General features: G+C 42.4%; 1 protein-coding gene across 7 annotated transcripts in view; it reads right to left on the bottom strand.

Moving 5' to 3' along the window:
- Positions 1-21,338, bottom strand: part of ADRA1A (adrenoceptor alpha 1A) — a 114,330-nt gene that overhangs the window by 83,981 nt on the left and 9,011 nt on the right. The window lies entirely within an intron of this gene.

Genomic DNA, 21,338 nt, shown 5'->3' with positions numbered 1-21,338 from the left:
AGTAACGCGGTTCCTCACAGAGACATTCAGTGATGTGCCCGCGGTGCTTAGTGGTAAGGCTGGAGCTCACCTACGGTGATCTGAATCATGATCCTGGGTTCCTTCCATCCCTTGGTGGAGCCACGTACGCGGTGATGAAATGCACATTGATCTGCTCAGTGAGTTTAATCGAATGGCCCTGGCTAACCAAAGCATTTTAAATGCTAATCTTGCGAAAGTCTCTTTCTGCCTTTCTTTACCGCATATCCTTGAAGAGAAAGCACCCCCAAATTGTCCAGAGCTCCTGGGCTAGTGATATTGTTCTTACACTGCATCACTGTGTTAGGAGAAAAATTTCAAACGATCCAGAGTTGTCAAAAACAATAGCAAATCTCAAACTGCAGCAGTGTCACTCAAAAACTCTCAGTAAGCTCCTGAAGAAGTGTAGCAAATTACTTAGGTTACATGACCCTACCCGAGGTGGCATTACTCACTGCCCAGCTGCTTTTCCAAACTGCAGGTACAGCACATCATGGAAAAGCAAATAAGTAGCCTCTCGTATGCCAAGTTTGCAACTTAGAGTATGAAATTTTGGGGAAATTTCAAACAAAATCTCTGCTTATTACGCAGAAGGGGATGTGTTTCTCTGTCTTCTGTAGGATGGGCCAGCAGTGTGTTTGGGGTGGGGGAGAGCAGAGCTAAGTGCTCAGGGCATCCCCAGGTTTCATGCAGTTAAAGGTAGTTCCAAAAGAGTTTTGGGGATGCAAAGTCCCAGCCCAGGAAGGCAGCATGGTGCAGGGGAAAGGCCTGGGTTCCAGAGTCAGAAGGTCCTGGCTCCTATCCCAGCCCTGCCACTCCCTAAATGGGTAATGGCCCTTAACTTTGGTATGCTAATAGAACTGTGACTATCCAACAAACTTATATATAAAATGGCTTAACACATACATGCTGGAAAATTCTTGTCTTTGTAAATAGGATAAAGCATACAGAGTTCGCCTTCCTCTACCCGGCATCTGCCTGCATCTTTTCCAAAAGTCCGTCTGGAAAGGTTTTTGATTTTTGGTTTATTTTTCCTCCACACTGACCCCATAGTATTAACACAGCCTCAGGTGGGATGCAGAATCTACATGAAAAACCATGGTTACAAGAGTAGTAAGAGTCACATGAAAGTTGACACTAGCCATTGGGTACTCAGCTAGATAGCCTGGGGCTGACTAATGTCCACGAAGGGGATGTTTGATAGGACAGGATAAAACAGCTTTGCTTTATGACACAATTTTGCCAGGGCGACTGACACCCAGCTCAAGCTCACATGTGTGAAGAAGATGTCTCTATGGCTCAGGGTGCTCCCACTTTTGCTGGCTTTGATCCCTATTCTAACACAATACTTTAGGCAAATCAGAGGACAGGGAAGTAGAATCATCTTTAAGGGGCGCTTGGGTGGTTCAGTAGGTCAAGTGACTGCCTTCAGCTCAGGTCACGACCCCAGGGTCCAGGGACGCCCCCATTAGTGGGGAGTCTGCTTCTCCCTCTGTTTCTACCCCCCACCACTTGTGCTTTCTCTCTCAAATAAATGAATAAAAATCTTAAAAAAAAAAAAAAAGAACCACCTTTAAGTCACTGGAAGCACTACAACATACAATTAGGACAATTTCATTTTTTTTTCTTTTTTTGGCTTGAGTTGTCCCAGTTGGCTGTCTATACTGATCACAAGACTCCTGTTTCTCAGGACTGTGTAAAGTTAAGCCAAGTAGCCGAGTACAAACCAGGACAGGCGTCCAATCATACAGATGTTTCACGCCATGTTTTCTTCTCTGGCACCAAAAGACCCTTGGAGACTTTAAGTTTACAAGACCATATTTTAGTACTTTAGATAACCGAATTTTTTTCTTTTCTATTTAAATATTTAACAACATGAGGCCCAGGCCGGTGTTTGCCTGAATGTACATCCGAAGAAGCGAAGTTGGCCCAGCTTAAAGATCCGAGTCACTGATGCCACCCTCCTTCCCAGGGCCTGTGGCAGGGAGAAAACCCAAACCCTTGGATCTGCCATTCATACGGATTTGAGCAGGTTCTCTGCACTCTGCATTGCGAGCAGTTTCATCACTGCACGTGTAGCACTGGGTTTCGAATCTCCTTAATTTAATTCAACAGATACTTATTCAGTACTTGCTACTGTGCTTGGGCCCTGAGGATTCAAAGCTGATTAAGACTGACTCAGGTTAGGCCTCTAGAATATAGTTCAGAGTCTTAGACACAATCATCTAAGTCAATCCTGTCATTCTGCTGACGAAGTTTTGAGGCCTGGAAAGAAGAGACCTTCCGAGAGTCACACAGTAAGCAAGTGTGAACCCTCAAAAGTCATCCTTCTAAACCAGGGTAACTCCAAAGTCTAAAATCATAGTTACAATGTAGGTGCTATTACTATCAAAGAAATGGTAGAAAAAAAGACAGATGGCTGAAGATGCAAGTCCTGTGTGCCAGTCCCCTACTGTGATGCTTTTGGATGTCACTGTCAATCCACTGCTTCACCTGAATGCAGCACCCCAGCTGTCTGTACAAGGTCACCCACTCACATAAACTGCTGTGGGTCCTCCAATCTGTTGCTTGTTTCTTTTTTTTTTTTTAAGATTTTATTTATTCATTTGAGAGAGAGAGACATCAAGAGAGAGAGAACAAGCAGGGTGAGTGGGAGAGGGAGAAGCAGGCTTCCCGCCGAGCAGGGAGCCCAATGCGGGGCTCGATTCCAGGACCCTGGGATCATGACCTGAGCAGAAGGCAGACGCTTAATGGCTGAGCCACCCAGGTACCCCTGTTGTTTGTTTCTGAAGGCAGAGTCAAGGCCACGATGCCCCTTGCTGTGTTCTCAGCTCTATTCTAGGTAAGTCAGACGTTGAGCCTTGTATAAGAGAGACCAGGTGGTCACCCTCGAGATTTTGATAATCTAGGGAGATGTCAAGACAAGATCTGCATAAAGATGTGCAATAAAACCTATCTTATCATTATGGAATGTGCAGGTTAATAATGTTCAGTATGGTTCATGCTAGTCAAGTTGCTCCTTTTAGGAAGCCCTTCTGACGCCGCCCACCCCCCCCCGCCCCAGACTGGAAAACCAACCTCTTCCAACTGTGCCCATGTACTTATCGTGACCCTCTATTGGGCTCCGTGATCTGTTGGTCTCCACCTGAAGTCAGGGTCCACTTGTGTTTGCCACCCAGGAGGCTCTCAATAAGTTTCTTGCATAAAGTAAATAAAAGATATTTTGAGATCCCAGTCCACTCTGGGGTGGCTTCCCAGAGAGGAAAGCTGGGATTTATTTTAAGAAATGGAAATGATTTGGTGGAAGGAGGCACATTTCTTCCTTAGTTCCCTTCACGATGCCTGGGACACAGGAGCAGGGCTTGGGGCGGGTGTAGTGAGAAGGGCATGGGGGAGAGGAGAGGCACACACTGTTCCTGTGAGTCTCCCATGATTGGAGAGAAGTTCTCAGGGGCAGGCTGACTCTGCCAAAGTCAAGGGTGAGAACAGGAAAAGAAGTCCTGACCTGCACTGTCACACCATATGTTCGCCACACGAGAGGCACCGTTGCACTGAGCTTTGCAGTGACCTTGGGAAATCACTTCCATCTGGAAGCCTGGGTGAGTCACAGGAAGGCAAGATGCAATTTCTCTAGTTTGCACTTGGCCCGGACCGTCAAATCTGCATTCTGACCCTTATGAAACACTATTACCCAAGAACATTCTGATGGACGCAACATTAGTAAATCAAAAGCCTGCGGTTCTAAGTCCCTTCCAATGCACACAGACATCAAAGTCGCAGTTGGATGAAGCGTATGGTTTGCCTCTGAGAGGATGGCTGACTTTGGGAAACTCTGGGCACTTGATCAGGACAGTAGCAAAATGCAAGTGTTTGGGAAGGTAGCGGTTGGGTGGGAGAGGTGTTGCATGCAATATTTTTCTATCTGGTTTCTAAATGGTCCCAGGAGATTCATTTGATATTGATACCTGAACTTTGCAACATAGCCAGGTCCTGCTCCACTGGCTTCTCCACACACATGTGCACACACACACACACACACACACACACACACACACAACATGATGCAAACCAGCTGGGGTTAAAAACAGTTACCATGGAAACCCCAGACTTTAGTTTGGAAAGTAAAAGTGATATTTATGATGACCACAGCTATGGGCTGTACCAATGCGCTTCCTGGGAAGTTTCTTTTTATCCTGAACTTTAGCATTCCTTTTTTTTCCCCCTGTGGAATTTGGCAAAAGAAAAAATTTTAAATCAGATTGGAAATATTACCTTCCCAGTTAAATAGCTAAAACAGGAGGTCTTGATTTATTCAAACCATATTTGTTGAAGACAAATTTAACTCTAAATGGAGAAACTGCTTAAAGGTCAAGTTTTGTCTTGGATACTTTGAAAGAGTTGCTAAGCATTTTGTCCCCCATGAAGGCTGGGCTGACACCAAGAGGTGTTATTTGTTACTTCCCCATGATCATTTTCCACCTCTCGGGAATGAGAGGAGAATTATGGCTACAGAGAGCAAACACGTCCTTATGTGGGCATGCTCACGGTTGCGGCCAAGCTAGTCATGGCAGCAGGAACAGACCGGGCACATTAGAGTACTGGCCTGAGATGCAGAGGACATTAAGGACACGAGATTGGGTGCCAGAGAGAGCCAGGTTGCAATTCCTACTCTGCCACTCATATTGCTGCATGACCCTGGGCAAGTGACTTAACCAGCCTCTGCCACAATTGCCTCATCTCGGAAATGACAGTCAGAGTGCCTAGTGCTCCAGTTTGCAGGGATTAAACAAAACAATGCACGCAAAACATTTTGTATCAGCACACTGTAAACTAAAATCCCAGATTAAATCCATCTCTAACCACTGTTTACCCTAATGGCAAAGAGGACAGATTTTCTTGGGTCGGTGGCATTGCCGATGCATATAGGTACTCACGTTAACATATTCAACTGTATGCATCTAGGTTTAAAAACAGCTCTTCAAATACAAGTGTAATTACTGATCTTTACAATTAAACAGTATTGAATTCATTGCCCATATGTTCACGAGCCCTGTACAGCACAGGGAAAACAGAGCCTCTCCTTGTTCATACAATCCTAAACAGATGACACAGGCAAATGATACGTGCCGTATATAGCCGCGACAGTCTTAGAGAAATCTAGAAAGCTAGGTAGTAACACTATACTTAAATGTGAAGGTCCAATGCATTAGGAAAAAAAAATCAAAATCAAATCAATCAAAAGGAAGACCAAGCTGACGCATTCTCTGGTTTCAAGCAACTGTTCCATCTCAGGGCAAAGCGGCCTCAAGTCTGCCCCAGCTCCCCTGATGCCCATCCCTGAGCCTCCCAAAATCAAGCCCCTCTCCTCACGCCCCCCTTTTTCATTCCATCCCAAGGGCCTCTGGTTCTTAGGGGTACCCTGTTCTAATCCTCTTAACCAGCCCAGGACGATTCCCTCTTCTTTTGTTCCCATCTTCCTTTTCTTGGAGAAAAAAAGCAATGATTGACCACGAAGCCCTTGGTGGTGACAGCTCAGCCTTCTCCCTTTCTCTCGCTTCTGCTCCCCACCCCATGTTCCCCCCAACTCCGTTTCCAGGCCCCGAACTTCCGCCGCAGTCTCAGAGGAAGCTGGTGGTGCTCCTATTTGAGGACGTCTCTGCCTCATCCTCCATCAAGTTTCATAGGTCACCAACGACCTCAGTTTACTAAACACAATTTTTTTTTCTGGCTCTTTCTCCGTGACTTTTCTGCCGCATCTGACATTGGCACCACTCCCTCCTCACTGACATTTTCTCCCTTTCTGTTGCCAGGATTTTATGCTATGCTGAGTCTTCCACTTTTCCAAAACCCCAGGCAATGTTCGTTTGTTCTCCTTCTGCCTCTTTCTCCCAACTTCATACATGTCCTAAAATTCAGCCCTAGGCCCTCGTCCTTGCTGGATGACCCCCTGACTTAGCATGACAGGTTCCTTGTTCCTGTTTCAAGAACTGCCCCTTCACCCAAACTCAAAGTGTTCACCACTTTGCATCAGTCCGCCGGTGCAACTGGACATTCTGAGATGATGGAAATGGTTCCGTGCCTGCCCTGTCCGGGAGGGTAATCATTCATCATATGTAGTTAATGAGCACTTGAAATGTGGTTAGCCTGAATGAGGAACTGAATTCATAATTCTGTCTTATTTCCATGAATCTAACTCACATTTAATTCACTACATGTGGCCTGCATCTACCGAACTGGATAAACACCATGATTTCAGGTGGAATATAGTCAGAGCTAAAGGCCTTCCGGAATGTGTTCTTCCTCCTGGCATCTCTGTCCACACTCAAAGCTCAAATGCTCCAGGGGCACCTGGGTGGCTCAGTCTACTAAACCTCTGACTCTTGGGTTTCAGCTCAGGGTCCTGAGATCGAGCCCGGGGAGTCTGCTTGCTTGGGATTCTCTCACTCCCTCTCCTTCTGCCTCTCCTCCCTTCCCCCCACCTGGGGCATGCTCTCTCTATAAAATAAACAAATAAATCTTTAGAAAAAACCCTCAAATGCTACCTGTTGTTGATCCCACTTTAATCCCTCATAGGCAACCTCTGGTTCCCACTGACTCGACCTGGAAGTATCCCCCTCTGCATCACCCTTGGTCACCCCTGTGTCTCATGGCCACTCCCTGTTCAGGTCCTCATTCAAACCCACAGAGTCAGATGGGTCTCTCGCTTCAACATATCTTGCCATCACTGCTGATCTAATCTGACTCGGCACTGCTCCACCATATCGCTTATCTGCCTCAAACTCACAGGGCCTCCCCAAATTCTCTTGCTTCAAGGCCCAAATCCTTGTCTGGTTTTCAAGAAAACCATGCAGGAGAATGTGGTGCCATCGAGCCTGGTCCTGCTGTTGTCCACGGTTCTCTCTACATGCACACACGAACGTGCATGCACACGCACATGCAACCACCATTTCCAGGCGGATCAACTCCCTAGCGCACAGACATACCATGCTCACTCCTGTCTTCAAACTTGGCTTTTCAAATCCTACCTTTCAAGATCCAGCTGAAGACTCCATCCCTCCACTTTCCATTTCTCTGGAAATTCAGAGATTCCCAAGCCCTGCTGGACACACCACGCCCCTGAATTGCTAGGACATTTATAAAAATGTCATCTTGTCCTGGTAACTATTGTTTCAGGGGTATTATCCTTTTCTACCCAATCAGACCACAAGGCAGTGAGTTGTTTTCTTCAATAACCTCCATCAGACTTCGCTCAGAACCGAACATGTGGTAGATGTTTAGTGCTTCATAAACACTTCTGGACTCGTCAGTAGGTTCAGGATAAGAACTAGACATGAAACCACCCGAGAAGTCAGTGAACATTAAACCCATGTCATTAATAATTTACTCCCTGCTCCGTTTCCCTCTCTGCTCCTCCCTCTATTTGCCCTCACCTTTCCCAGCTTCAGTTCTCTCATATGCCTCTTCCTCCATTCTTCCAGGAAATCATACGAGCTAATTATGACAGGTCACGGTACAGAGTGCAAAATTTTCTATTGTCTCCTAGAGATAGTGGCCATGGTTAATGCTTCTTATGCCACACCATTGCTTTTTTTTTTTTGAGATTTTGTTTATTTACTTGAGAAAGAGCGGGACAGAGAGAGAGAGAACACACACACAGAGAGAGGCAGAAGCTGACTCCTCACTGAGCAGGAAGCCCGATGCGGGGCTTGATCCCTGGGATCATGACCTGAGCCAAAGGCAGATGCTTAACTGACTGAGCCACCTGGGTGCCCCAATCAATGTGTTTCTATTGAGGAAGTTATGCTATAGAATACAGAGGTAAAATCATGACAAACATCTGTTACTTACAATTTGGTGTCACTGGATAAACAATTTAACTTTTATGAGACTCATTTCTTGGGCAGGTAAAATAAGGATAAAAATACCTCATTGTAACTTTACAAAGGAACTACAAAGTTAAATAAAATAACACTTCAACAAGGGGCTAAGGATATAGAATTGGATGTACCAGACACAGAACGGATGTGCGTCATGGATGACCTAGCCATTTTCATTTTAGAGAATGATCTAGAAGGGCAATATTTAAATCAGAACAACTCCTGAAAGTACAAAATTCCAGACTGTGTCAACTAATCTGAAGGAAAAGAATCATCTGGAAATCACAAACAGCCCATGATGGTTGCACAGAGCCATGCAGAGGTGAGAGGGAATCAGGGCAGGTCTGCTTCCTCTCAGGAATGATGAGGCAGAATGCAACTGTGAAAGGGAAAAAAAGCAGTTCTCATACAGAGGCCAGAGTAGACGGGGGCTACCCAACAGGAGGAGGAAACCAGTCCTTGGTTTCCCACCCAAAGGAGCTAAGAAGGACCTTGAATTCCGGACAAAGCCTCTCTTTTCACTTCCTCCTGCTAATAGAAAGAGGTTCAGAAAAACCACTCCCAACTTTTCACTGCCAAGGGTCGCTTTGTTATTTTTCCCCACAGAACCTATGCTTTGAAAAACTGTAAATGAGACTGAGTAGATAAAATGCCTAACTCTTTGACTAACACAGATCGGTTGTGCCATAAATGTCAGTCATGTAAAACGTGCTTATTTGTTTCTCTTCCTGTTTTTCTAAACAAAGACAGAACATCATCAGAGTTCTGAGCATCATGAGATCGGTAACCAGGGTTGCTCTAATAGAAGCAGACAGGTCTCCTATTCCTTTTCCAAAACCTTTGGAGTAGGTGAGTTTTGGAATTCAGGATTTTTCAGATTGGATAAAGATCATACAGGCTGTATATTGTACACCAGACACCACCACCGTCAGGGTGTGGAACAGCACCCCACAAGCCAACACATAATCTTTCTGCAACTTAATATGTGAATATAAAATCTATATAAAATCTATAAAATATGTTCTATATTCTGAAATCTAGATTTTCACAGATCTCATAAAAATGTATAGATTCACATGAGCGCAGATTGGGTTTTCCCCCAAATGAATTCTGATCAGGTTAAGTTTTTGGCCCTAAATTAGTAACGTAGAACTTTGCATCTTCAGAGTTTTTGAACTTAGGAATTCCAAAGGAATTGTGTACCTGTACTGTTCTATGTAGTTCTTTAAAAAAGAGGTAGTCTTTTTGAAAGAGTCCATTAAGCTTTAGGAAATGTAAAAAATGGTGGGTAGCAATTTCAAAACTTACTACAAAGCTACAGTAATCAAAACAGTGTGGTACTGGCATTAGAATAATAGACATGTAGAGAGTATGAAAGAGAATTAAGAGTCCAGAAAGGAGTCAGATATCAATTGTTAATTGAATTTTGACAAGGGTGTGAGGGAAAAAATAGTCTCTTCACCAAGTGGGTCTTGGGCAGTTGGATTTCCACATACACAAGGAATGACATTGGATCCTTACCTCACACCAAATATAAAAATTAAATCAAAATGGGTCCAAAGCCTAACTGTAAGAGCTAAAACTATAAAGCTGTTAGAAGAAAGCAGAGTGGTAAGTCTTGGTGACCTTGGGTTAGGAAAGTTTTCTTAGCTATCACACCAAAAACATAAGCAACAAAAGAAAAAGTAGATAGATTGGGCTCCATAAAAATGAAAGACATCTGTGTATCAAAGGACACTCACAAGAAAGTGAAAGGACAACCCACAGACAGAATGTGAGAAAATATTTGCAAATCATATTATCTGATAAGGGTCTAGTATTTCGAATCTATAAAGAAATCCACAACTCAACAGCAAAAAGACAATTTAGAAATGGGCAAAGGACTTGAACAGAAATTGCTTTAAAGAATATATGCAAATGGCCAGCAGGTACATGAAAAGATGTTTAGCATAGTTAGTTGTGAAGGAAATGCAAAGTAAAACCACAAGGAGATATGACTTTACGTCCACTGGGATGGTTATAATTAAAAGGGAAGAAAGGAAAATATGTATTGGTGAGCATGTGAGGAAACTGGAGCGCTCATCCATTGCTGGGAGGTACATAAAATGGGGCAGGAGCTGTGGAAAATAGTTTTTTGGTTCCTCAATAAGTTAAACATAGAAGTACCATATGACCCAGCAACCCTACTCTTACATATATACTGAGAAGTGAAAAGAGGTGTTCAAACAAAAACTTTTGCATGAATATTTATAACAGCACTATTCACAAGAGCCAAAAGGTAGAAACGACTCAAAGCCCATCAACTGAGGAAGGGATAAATAGAATATGGCATCCACAAAATGAAATATTGTCCAGTTATGAAAAGGAGTGAAGAATTGGTCATGCCACAACACGGATGAAGCTTGAAAACATGCCAGGTGAAAGAAGCCAGACAAAAAGGCCACATATTACATATTTCCAGTTATTTGCACTATTGAGATTAGGCAAATCCAGACAGAGGAAAGCAGATTGGCAGTTGCCAGAGGCTTGGGACAGGGGAAATGAGGAGTGACTGCTAATAGGTATAGGGCTTCGTTTTGGGGTGAAAATGTTTTGGAAGCACGTACTGGTGACGGTTGCACATTACTGTCAATGTACTAAATGTTACTGAATTATACATTGTAAAATGATTAAAATGGTGAATTTTATGTTATGTGTATTTTACCTCAAAAATAGTGGGTAGACAATTATTAGTTCTTGAGGGACTGTCAATGTACTAAATGTTACTGAATTATACACTGTAAAATGATTAAAATGGTGAATTTTATGTTATGTGTATTTTACCTCAAAAATAGTGGGTAGACAATTATTAGCTCTTGAGGGACCTTAAGGAATCTGGAAACCTTACGGGTTTTTTGGAATGACTAGTCAGGATGTTGGAAACACAGTAAAACGAATCTGCGTGATAATTAAAATGGGTGTTGTGCTTTTCGAAAGATGTGGACAGATTTTAGGAATTCCAGGAATAGAAAGCAGAGTTCCTCAGCCTTGTCACTATTGTCATTTTGGGCTGGATACCGCCACGTGGTGGGGCTGTCTTGGGCACTGCGACAGGTTTAGCAGCATCCCCGGCCCCTACCCACTAGATGCCAACGGTGCCTCCCAGCTCGACTGGGACACTGTGACAACTGAAAATGCCTCCACATGATGTCAGATGTCCCCGGGGAGCAAAGTCACCCCTGGTTGAGAACTACCATTATGACTTCTTCAGGATGGTTTGTTTTTCTGGGATTTTACCTTCTCCCTGAGAATCTCCTTTAAAAGATCCACTGCTGAGATCGTCTTTAGTTATCTCTTAATGACAGTGAAATCATTAAAAAAAAAACAAAACACAACACGGTTGTTGATTGCAAAGAAGCTTCCAAAAACCTCTCTTGTTTTAAGGGATCAACTACGTGATCAACTTGTAAACAGCAGGTTTCTCACTAGCAACTACATGCCCTGGCAATAAGCTAAATGTGGATAGCACATAAAAAAAAAAAAAGAAAGAAAGAAAGTTAGTGTGCAACGTTCCCTTTTCAAACCCTTTTTGGGCAAAGACTACGGCTCTGCCAGCATTCCAGAGTAATGACAGCTGATGTGCCCTTTGTCAACTTTCCCTCCTTCTCCTTTGAAAATGTGGACCTAACTCCTCCCAGAAACTTCTCTGATAACCTTTTCTCAGTCTGGAATCAGACACCATTAGCACAGAGAGCAACCTGTGCTCTAGACCCCCCTCTCCCTTCAGCGGCTGCTGCCAGGGAGGCGAGGCTGGGGGCCCAGGACCCCGGTCCCCTGGCTGCTTCACCCCGCACAGTGCCACTTTTACCTGTTTCCTATCTTGGGCTTTCTGAGTACTTCATTTGAAGCTGGAGTTTCATTTGATTTCATGTGAACAAGGAGTTCTGAAGCCTAGAAGTTTGACCGCCACCGGCCCCACACGAGACCTCTTTTCTGCCAATGAGGAGCCAAAACCCAGACTTTTAGCGCAGGACCAGACCACTTTCCCCTTTTCCAGGGGAAGGCAGCCGAGCAACTCCAGCAAGATGTCACTCCACGTCTGCTGTGCCTCAGTTTCTGCTTCCCTCCATGAGCACACAACTTCTACTGTACAGGCTTGTTCTGGGAATTAAACTGATGTAATTAGTGGCACATAAGCACCACTGCTGTGGACCGAAAGTTTGTGTCCTCCTCCAGATTCATATGTCAAAGCCCTAACCCCAGTGTGAAAGTCTCTGGAGTTGGGACCTTTGGGAGGTGATCTGGGTTAGATGAGGTCATGAGGGTGGGGCCCCCCATGAGGGGATTAGTGCCCCTGGGAGGAGAAGATGGGACCAGGGCTTGTCCACATTCTGCCACGTGAGGACACAGTGAGACACTGGCCATCAGTGAACCAGGAGGAGGGCCAAGCCCCTGACCCCGCTGCACCCTGGTCTTGAACTTCCCAGCTTCTAAAACTGTAAGAAATAACTGTAGGTTGTTTAAGACACCCAGTCTGTGGTATCCTGTTACAGCAGCTTGAAGTGACTAAGACAACTGTCTATCACATCAGCTACATAAAATTACTTCATCTCTTTCTCTAGGAAGAGACTTGTTAACTCTTCTCATGATTCCATCTAAACCTCATATGGTCAGGGCCACAAGAGAAGGCTCAGCTTATGGGACTATCCAGGGGCTCTGCCACTGTCCAGCCCCATAGGAATCTTCCTCTACCTGCCTCGTCTGGAACCACAAGCTTCCATGGTGCCAAAGGAAATGGTCACATATCTGGTTATTCTCATTTCTGCTTCACGTGCTGATATCAACGCGAGATGTACCTGAGCCAAGGAAGTGACATCAGTCAAGGTCAAGCTGAACTTCCTCATCCCCTTTCTAAGTTCTTAGTAACTCTCAAAGAATACACATTGATGACATTTTACATCACTGCTGAAAGACATGAGGGAAGGGCAACATCCATGAGCCAGAACCTCTGAGAAATTCCTGGAAACTACAGGTTGGTCACAAACAGCCTGAATGAAGGACTGATAAGTCCTCAGTTTATCTCAGGAAGAGGGTAAAGGTAAGATGTCTCCCAGTTGCTGCTCAGTGACACTGCCAGGGGCTTTGAATAATGATTCTGAAAACACAAGCAGACTCAGGGATAGCTCTTCAAAGACAAATCTCAACTGTCCTCAAGCTTCTGAGAAGAGTACAATGCTGAGGTTCCCACAGGGTGGGAAGCCCCTCGCTCTTCCTAAGCAAGGTCTGCAGACAAGTAAGGCGGGATCTCAGGGACATGGATCCCAGAGAGATCCCAGATTTCCTTGTCATGCCACAAGGAAAAGATGCCACCGTACCCTCTGTGCCAAGCAAACAGGACAAACAAACTGCTGCATAAAACTAAAACCTTTTCCTTTCATCTCCTTCTTAGCTCCCTGTGGATAGACTGGTCTGTACCCTGGCAAACTTAAACTACAATTCTTTTCCTTCTCCCCTTAATTTGGGTCTGAAAGATGGGCACAGGGACCCACCCAGTTCCAACCAGAGCCCACTTCATATTTTATTACCAGGTCATCCTTAATGAGGTTGAACAAAAAGGGAAGGATTACTGTTCACATGAAAAGATTCAGCTGTTCAGCAGATGAGGTGGATCTGAGAAGTCAGAGCAAAAGCCCACCTTTCAGACAGTACTATGGAAGAAAATCTCTAAGCTGTATTGCAATGGAACAGAAGGAGCTGCTGGGTTTATAAAATGAGTATAGGCAAGAATGACGAGAGAACAATGTGCCAATAAAATGGAGGAGGGCAGAGAGAATGTGGAGGAAACTGGGCATTACTAACACTAACTAGGTAAAATGGAACACAAACGTGAGAAACTTGAACAGAAGCCAGAGGAAGACAGTTGAAAAGATGACTAATATGAGGGGGAAAAAGCAAAAGGAAAAGGAGGACGATATAGGAGATCCAAAACATAGCTACAACGAATTCCAAGGGAAAGAGTGAAGCAGAGGAAAGTGAGCACTGAAGAAGTTATCTTTAAATTCGGGACAAAAAAATTTGCAGTGGGTTCCAGGCAATAGCAATGAAAATTGCCCCTAAACCAGAAATTTCCAGAAGACTTTTTTTTTTTAATTTGACTGGGAAAAAAAAATTCTATCAGCATCTTGGCTAGAAAATATATACATATACAAAGAGAATACTCGACAAAAAAAAAAAAACAAAAAACAAAAAAACCAAACCCAACAATAGTCAAGTTGACCTTAAGTCATTTATAAAGTGTTAAATACCATGAAACAAAGGAGTAATGACAGTATTTTGAAATTAAAAAAATATATGTATATAATTCAAGTTCCTTACTCAGAGAAGCTGCTGTCTGTGTGTTTAGGCACAAGCGTGTAAGGGCTTAGAAAATGTGTTTTGCTTAAGTCTTCACTGAAAGATTTTATTTGGTGTTATACTCTGCTTTAGTGTAATAGTAAATATTTTAAACCTTATGAACCATGCAGGCTCTGTAGCAACTCCTCAAGTCTGCTGCCACCGTAGCATGGAAGCAGGCATGGGGGATTTGTAAGCCAATGGGCACGGTTGTGTTCCAATAAAACTTTATTTACAAAACCAGGCCAGAGTTCCACATGGTAGACAAAGCAAAATCCCGAGCTTGTGAGTGAGTAAATCACAGTATATAATAAGAGGACAATTAGTATTACTAAATTAAATTATAGAAAGACACAAAAGCAGGGTAGATAATGCAATCATTTAATAGCAATAATCTAAATTTAAATGTGAAATTCTATTAACCCAAAGATGTGAGTTTCAGGAAGAAAAGAAAATCCAAGCATGCTTCACTTGGCATCCCTTACATGGGCAAAGGTACTGATAGAAGTTGTGGTAGGAAAGAACCAAAGGTTAAAAAAATGCTTTTGAAAAGCTCTAAAAAAAAAGAGAGAGAGAGAAAGAGAGAAAAGAAAAGCTCTAACGAACTTCTTGTAGAAATAAAAATAGGAGACAACCTTTCCAAAACATTGCAGAATTAAAAAGCAAAGAAAATGAATGGTCCAATTTGCAAGAGACAGAAAACAAAGAAAAGAAAGCAAGCATAAAGCCAGAAAGCATAAAGCAAGAAGACAAACATCAAACCAAATATATCTGTTACAATCACTGGAAATTAGTTAAATTCTTACTGAGAGACAAATACCCAGATCAGACGCATACACTATAAAAAAATCTATGTGATACAAGATACACAAGCTGGTACATAAAAAGACAGGCAAAGGTATGTTGGCAAATGCAAACAAAAACATATTAAAGATTACAGTATTAATTTTTTAAAATGTGCATATCAAGGAAAAGTAAATAGGACAAAAAGTCTGTCATTAATGAAAGATATTATCGACTCAGTCTTTTAAGTATCAAGCAACTGCACCAACATATATAAAGCAAACCTGTTAAAAATTTAAGAATAATTGGAGAATTATTTCCAGTAGCTGTGGGAAGATTTAACCATATCTCTCTCAATATTTGACAAAGATATAGAATGGTAAATTAGGAAGGTCTTAAAAATTCCACTATTAAAGTTTAGTTAACAGGTACCTATTAAATATGAAATCTATTAAATATGCTAATTATTGATCATCTATTAAGTCATAAAGAAAACCTCAATAAATTCCATAAGCTAGAAATTACTTAGTGCACATTTTCTGACCACAATGTAGTAAATCTGAAATTGATTTTTAAAAGTCGGGGACTTAAGACATCAATTATTTTCAAATTAACAATAAGAACATCGCAATGAATCTTCTTCTGTCTGCACAGGACAAAGGGAACAGTAAAAGGGGAAAGATGGAGCAACTAAATGAGAGCACTGCTTAGCAAAACAAAGGGCAAGGAGCTCAAGTTTGCATGAAGGAAAATGTACAGATTTGACTGTTTTGAATCTTTGACAAGAAAGAATTAAAATACATGAAGCAGACATTCTGTGCAAGGTAATTTTAAAAAGGGCAAAATATAACTAGAAAAAGAAAAAGAAAGAAATTTCTAACGATTAAATTATTGCACTGGAAAACAGATTAAAACAATCAATACATCCAGGACTAGGGTTCCTTGAAAAAACTAGTAAGACAGACAATCTTCCAGAATATCTCAGTGAAGGCAGAAAAAAGAAAACAGAAGCGCATGATGTGGGAAATGAGAAAGATAGAATAGAAATGAAAAATTAAAGAATTTCCTGTAGAATTCTATACAAAAATGTTAAGCCTCAATGAGAAGGAAAAAGGAAAATAAGAAAACAAAGATTATCAAATCTGACAATCAGAATAGACCACTATCCATGGAAGAAATAGAAACCAGTCTCCAAGAATTGCATCCATAAAAGGAGCTGTGCCCAAATGTTTTATGGGCAAGTTCTTTCAAACCTTCAAAGAACACATAATTCTTATGCTATTTAAACTGTTAGAGATTGTAGAAAAAAATGAAAAGTGTCACAGTTGGCTTTATGATGTTAACATAAACTTGATACCAAAATGTAACAAAAACAGCACAATAAAATAAAACAATACGTTCACTTTACATAGAAATACAGATGCAATCCAGAAATAAGACATCCGGTATAACACAGTAGAATAAAAAAAGAATAATGCCACTGATCAAGATAGAATTTAATCCAAGAATACATAGTCAGGTTAATGTTATGAAATAAAATTTATCAGACCTCAGTGTCAATGAAAAAAGTGGAGAGTGATGGGTAGCAAAAAAGGAACACCTAGTAAAATTAAAAATTCAGTTTTGATAAGATGTTCTATAAACTATAGAAAGATACTGCCTTGATACGATGAAGTGTATTGATCTAAAACCAACAATGAGTGCCATACGTAATGTTGAACCACCCAAGTAGCATTTCCCAAATCCACTACTGTAATATTTTTCTAGGACACATTAGTTAAGTGTGATGAAAAGTAAAGTGTAAACAATAGTTCAAAAGTAGTTAGGGAAATGAATGAGCAACATGTCATATGTCTTAACAGGAGGACTTGGCATGATAAAGATGTCACTTTTCAAATTAATATATACATCCTAAAAATTTATGATTAACATGTGACAGGATCTGTGTGTGGTGCAGGTCAGTGGAGGACAGGGTTTTTCTGGAAAAATGAATGTGCAACGACGGGCAAGATATGTGCAAGATAATTTTGAAAAAGAATTTTCATCCAGGGACCTTAAACCAGAAAATGTTAAAATGTATTATGAAACCACAATAATTAAAATAATGTATAGAAATGTCAAATCACTATGATGTACATCTGAAATATATATAATTATATTATATTCTAATATATTATTATACATATTATGCACAAAATATAAATATAATATGTTGTATTATATTTATATTACAAATATTATATAACTATTACATATAAATATATTATATGTCAATCATACTATAATAAAAAAAGAATAAAAATTTTTAAGTGAAAAAAATAAAATAGTGTTGCACCAATGCTTGAGCAGAGAGATGCAAATTATGGAACAGAAGCGGGAGTCTCAAGATTCTTTTTAATATAACAAAGGTGGTTTTTAAAATAGGACAGGAAAGGATAGATTATTCACTAAATCTTTTTTTTAATGATTTTTTATTATATTACGTTAGTCACCATACATTATATTCACTAAATCTTTTAAGACTATCTGGCTAACCATTTCAAAATCGATATGGTTAGACATCACCTACCAAAATACAAAAATAAATTCCAGATAGATTACAAATGATATCCTAAAAGAACTGGGGGAAAATAGAGGTTATCTGACTGGCATCTCTCCACGCATCCCTGGGAAGGCACAATTCATAAAAAAATAGATTAAAATATGTGACTATATAAAAATGGTAAATGCCCATATATTTGCAAAAAACACAAAAACAACAAAATGTGAAAAAACCCAATGGAAGCATAGTTGCTAAATATGTGCAAGAATTATATTAAATACTCCTCATCTTTATTCCTTTTTTAGTAAACCTCTCTGTCTGCAATCCATTTGCCATTTCACAGAAGGTGAACACCACCCTGGGAAGAAGGAGGACACGGTTCAGAGGAATGCCCCATTTAGGCAAAAAATGGAACCGAATGTCTTCCCCATTTACCTTCTACAGATGGACTGTGGGGGGAAATGGGGAAGGAGGTGGTGGAAAGAGGCATCTGGGTGTTTGTTCTGAGCTCCTCTCAATAAGTACCTCAAGGCATTTAAGATAAAGGTGGGAGTGAAGGTGATTTTTCCCACTCTCCATTCTGGGGATCTGGGAGATGCCACATGACAGTTACGGCACCATGAAAGTTACAGCCAGCACGGCTGGGCAGAGAGCAAACGCAGTCAACATGCCCGTGTGGTATGGTGTGGTGTGGTGTGTGTGGTATAGTGTGGTGTGTGTAGTATGGTGTGATGTGTGTGATATGGTGTGGTGTGATGTGTGTGGTATGGTATGGTGTGGTGTGTGTAGTGTGGTGTGGTGTGTGTAGTATAGTGTGTGTGATACGGTATGGTGTGGTGTGGTACGTGTGGTATGGTGTGTGGGGTGTGGTATGTAGGATGTGGTGTGTGGTGTGGTATGGTGTATGTGGTATGTGTGGTGTGTGTAGTGTAGTGTGTGTGGTATGGCATTGTGTGGTGTGGTGTGTGTGGTGTGTGAGTGGTATGGTATGGTGCAGTATGGTATGTGTGGTGTGTGTGGTGCAGTAGGTGTGTGTGGTATGTGTAGCGTGGTGTGGTGTGTGTGGGTTATGGTGTGTGCAGTGTAGTAGAGTGTGGTGTGATATGGTGTATGTGGTGGGTGTGGTGGGTGTAGTGTGGTATGTGTGATATGGTATGGTGTGATGTGTGTGGTGTGGTATGGTGTGTGTGGTGTGTGTAGTGGTGTGGTGTAGTGTGTGTAATATGGCGTGGTGTGATGTGTGTGGTGTGGTGTAGTGTGTGTGGTGTAGAAGGAACCCACGGGGCTCTCCATGCCTTGAGACAGGGGTGAAACATTGCTGAGGATTTTAGCTCAGGGGCAAGAAGTGATCAGGGGAGCTCTAGGGACAAAGTGACTTCCTGGCCAATGGCAACAGAGCATTTACCTCCCCAGCCAGGAATGGACGGAGTCACAGGCAAACCTTGACGGTCTGAAGTCCCAGGGAGGACTGTGTGGAGCTGGGTCATCAGGTGGGACAAGGGGCCCACAACAAACAGCCTCAGACTCATCAGGGGACAAAAGCATGGTCTGGGAACTAGTGTTTAGTCACTGGACTACACCACCCTCCCCAAAGCAGGACACTAAAATTCACAGTTAGGGGCAGCCAAGGGTCCTAATTTCCTACCCACAAACCCAAGAGATCGTGTGAGCCCCTGGACCTGGTCAACAACTTAGCGGGCAAATCTGAAAAGCTTGTGTTACTTCAAAGAGGCTAAGTTTATAAAGACGCTGTTTAAATGATGGGATCAGGCTGAGCTCATTGGATTTGACTAACTGTGTGTGTGTGTGTGTGTGTGTGTGTGTGTGTGTCTATTTCCAAGGAGTTCATGAAAAAGATCACATCGCTTTCTGGAAAATAAAGAAGCTACATTTTCTCAGCAACATCTGATTATAGCATGAGAAAAAAACTGGCAACCCAGTATATACTATAAATAAGTGATTAATATCTTCAATGTATAAAATGAGCTTACAAATAGAAAAGAAATAAAAATAAATGGGTTTATAAAAAGCGGCCAAAATGCACAGACAAGCAATTTCACATTACAAAAGACGAAATATAAATGACTAATAGGAATACAGGGGGAAATTTTTCAAATAGCAAAGAAATATGCAATTTAAAAATGAGGAGCCACGATGCAAACGTCCAGCTGGCAAACCAAATAGCGCTAAAATACAGCGAACCTGCTGGACAAGGAAGGTAGGTCCTCCCATCCGAACCTGAAACCACGAGGCAACAAAACACAGCAATGCCTTCGTCCTTAAGTGCTGTCTCCTTCAAAGTAATGACTTGCCTGTCTGTAGCCTGATTTGAAAGAGTCAGCTCTTGCTCAAAGCATTGTTGGAACTCATTCTAGATGTTTTCTGAGCCTGCAGCACATTCTTTGGAATATGACGGTAAATCTTCATTGACAGTTTCGTCTCGTGGAAAGAGCCAGAATTAATTTAAAGCCAAGTCTGCTTATACTATTTGTGATCAGAGAAAGGTTTCCTCATAAATCTGCTCTGGAGGCAATGACAAAGAGGCATTCCAGAACCATGTAGCAGCTCAGGAAATAACTCTTTGCCACCACAGGTTAGAAGGATCGTACTTGGCAGCACATCTCTCACCTGTCCGGTTAAAGGTCTCCCGCTGGCCTGTCCACAGTCCTCTTTCCACGAACCCTTTGACAGTTGAAATATAGGCTTGGTCACATCACCCTTGTTCCTTGTCAAAAACTCATAAAATGGCTCTAAATGCATTGTTGGTCTGGCTCCTCTCTCTCCAGCTTCATTTGTCACCAGCTATTTCATAGACCTTCAGTTCTGGACCCACCAGTTGTCTGGAAAATCCTCACGGACATCTGGCTAACCTTGTTGGAGTCCTTGCTCATTCTGTTCCCCTCCTCACTCTTTCCGCCACTGAACATCTCCCCATCCTGCGCATCTTGGCTCAAAGGTCAAGCCCACCTTCACAGCAAGCCTTTTCTGCCCTCCCTGCTCAGGGTCTTTCTTATCCACAGTATATGTTTTCAAGTCACCACCTACATCCTCTTCACGCTACACAGTTTGTATATTTTAATCAGACATTATCTGATCCAAAGAGATTAGAAGCCTGCAGGAAGGCGAGGACCCAGACTCTGCCACACTATGGTCAGAATAGTCCTCCCTCCATCTGTGTGTCTGCCACTTGCCCATCAGGACATCAAGCTATGTGCTTCCCCCTTGCACCTACGTGGGCCTTGTGGCTTGCTTTCACTCAGCATGGGACAGCAGTGACATTGGGACAGGTCTGGGTCCAGCTCTTCAAAGGCCTGGCAGCGTCTGCCCTGGCTCTCTTGGAGAGAACTGCCATGCTGTAAAAAAGCTGGTCTAGGGGTGCCTGGGTGGCTCAGTCACTTAAGCATCGGACTCTTGGCTTCCGCTCAGGTCATTATCTCCAGGTTGCGGGATCGAGCACCGTGTGGGGCTCTGCACTCCTCAGGGAGTGTGGTGAAGATTCTCTCTCTCTTTCTGTCTCCCTCTATTTCTCCCCTTGCTCATGCTCATGCTCTCACTCTCTCTAAAATAAATACTTAAATCTTGAAAGCAAGCAAGCAAGCAAGATGGTCTACACCACTGGAGGAAGAGAGGCCACCAATTCTGAGATCCAGCCTCAGTGGTCAGATGCACTGGGCCCTGACTCATCCCTGCCCCACAGAATCATAAGTTATAAAACAGTTGTTGCTTTAGGCCACTATGTTTTGGGA

Source organism: Ailuropoda melanoleuca, chromosome 5, assembly GCF_002007445.2.
Source record: "Ailuropoda melanoleuca isolate Jingjing chromosome 5, ASM200744v2, whole genome shotgun sequence".
Taxonomy (NCBI): domain Eukaryota; kingdom Metazoa; phylum Chordata; class Mammalia; order Carnivora; family Ursidae; genus Ailuropoda; species Ailuropoda melanoleuca.
This window is presented reverse-complemented; position numbering and strand designations above follow the sequence as displayed.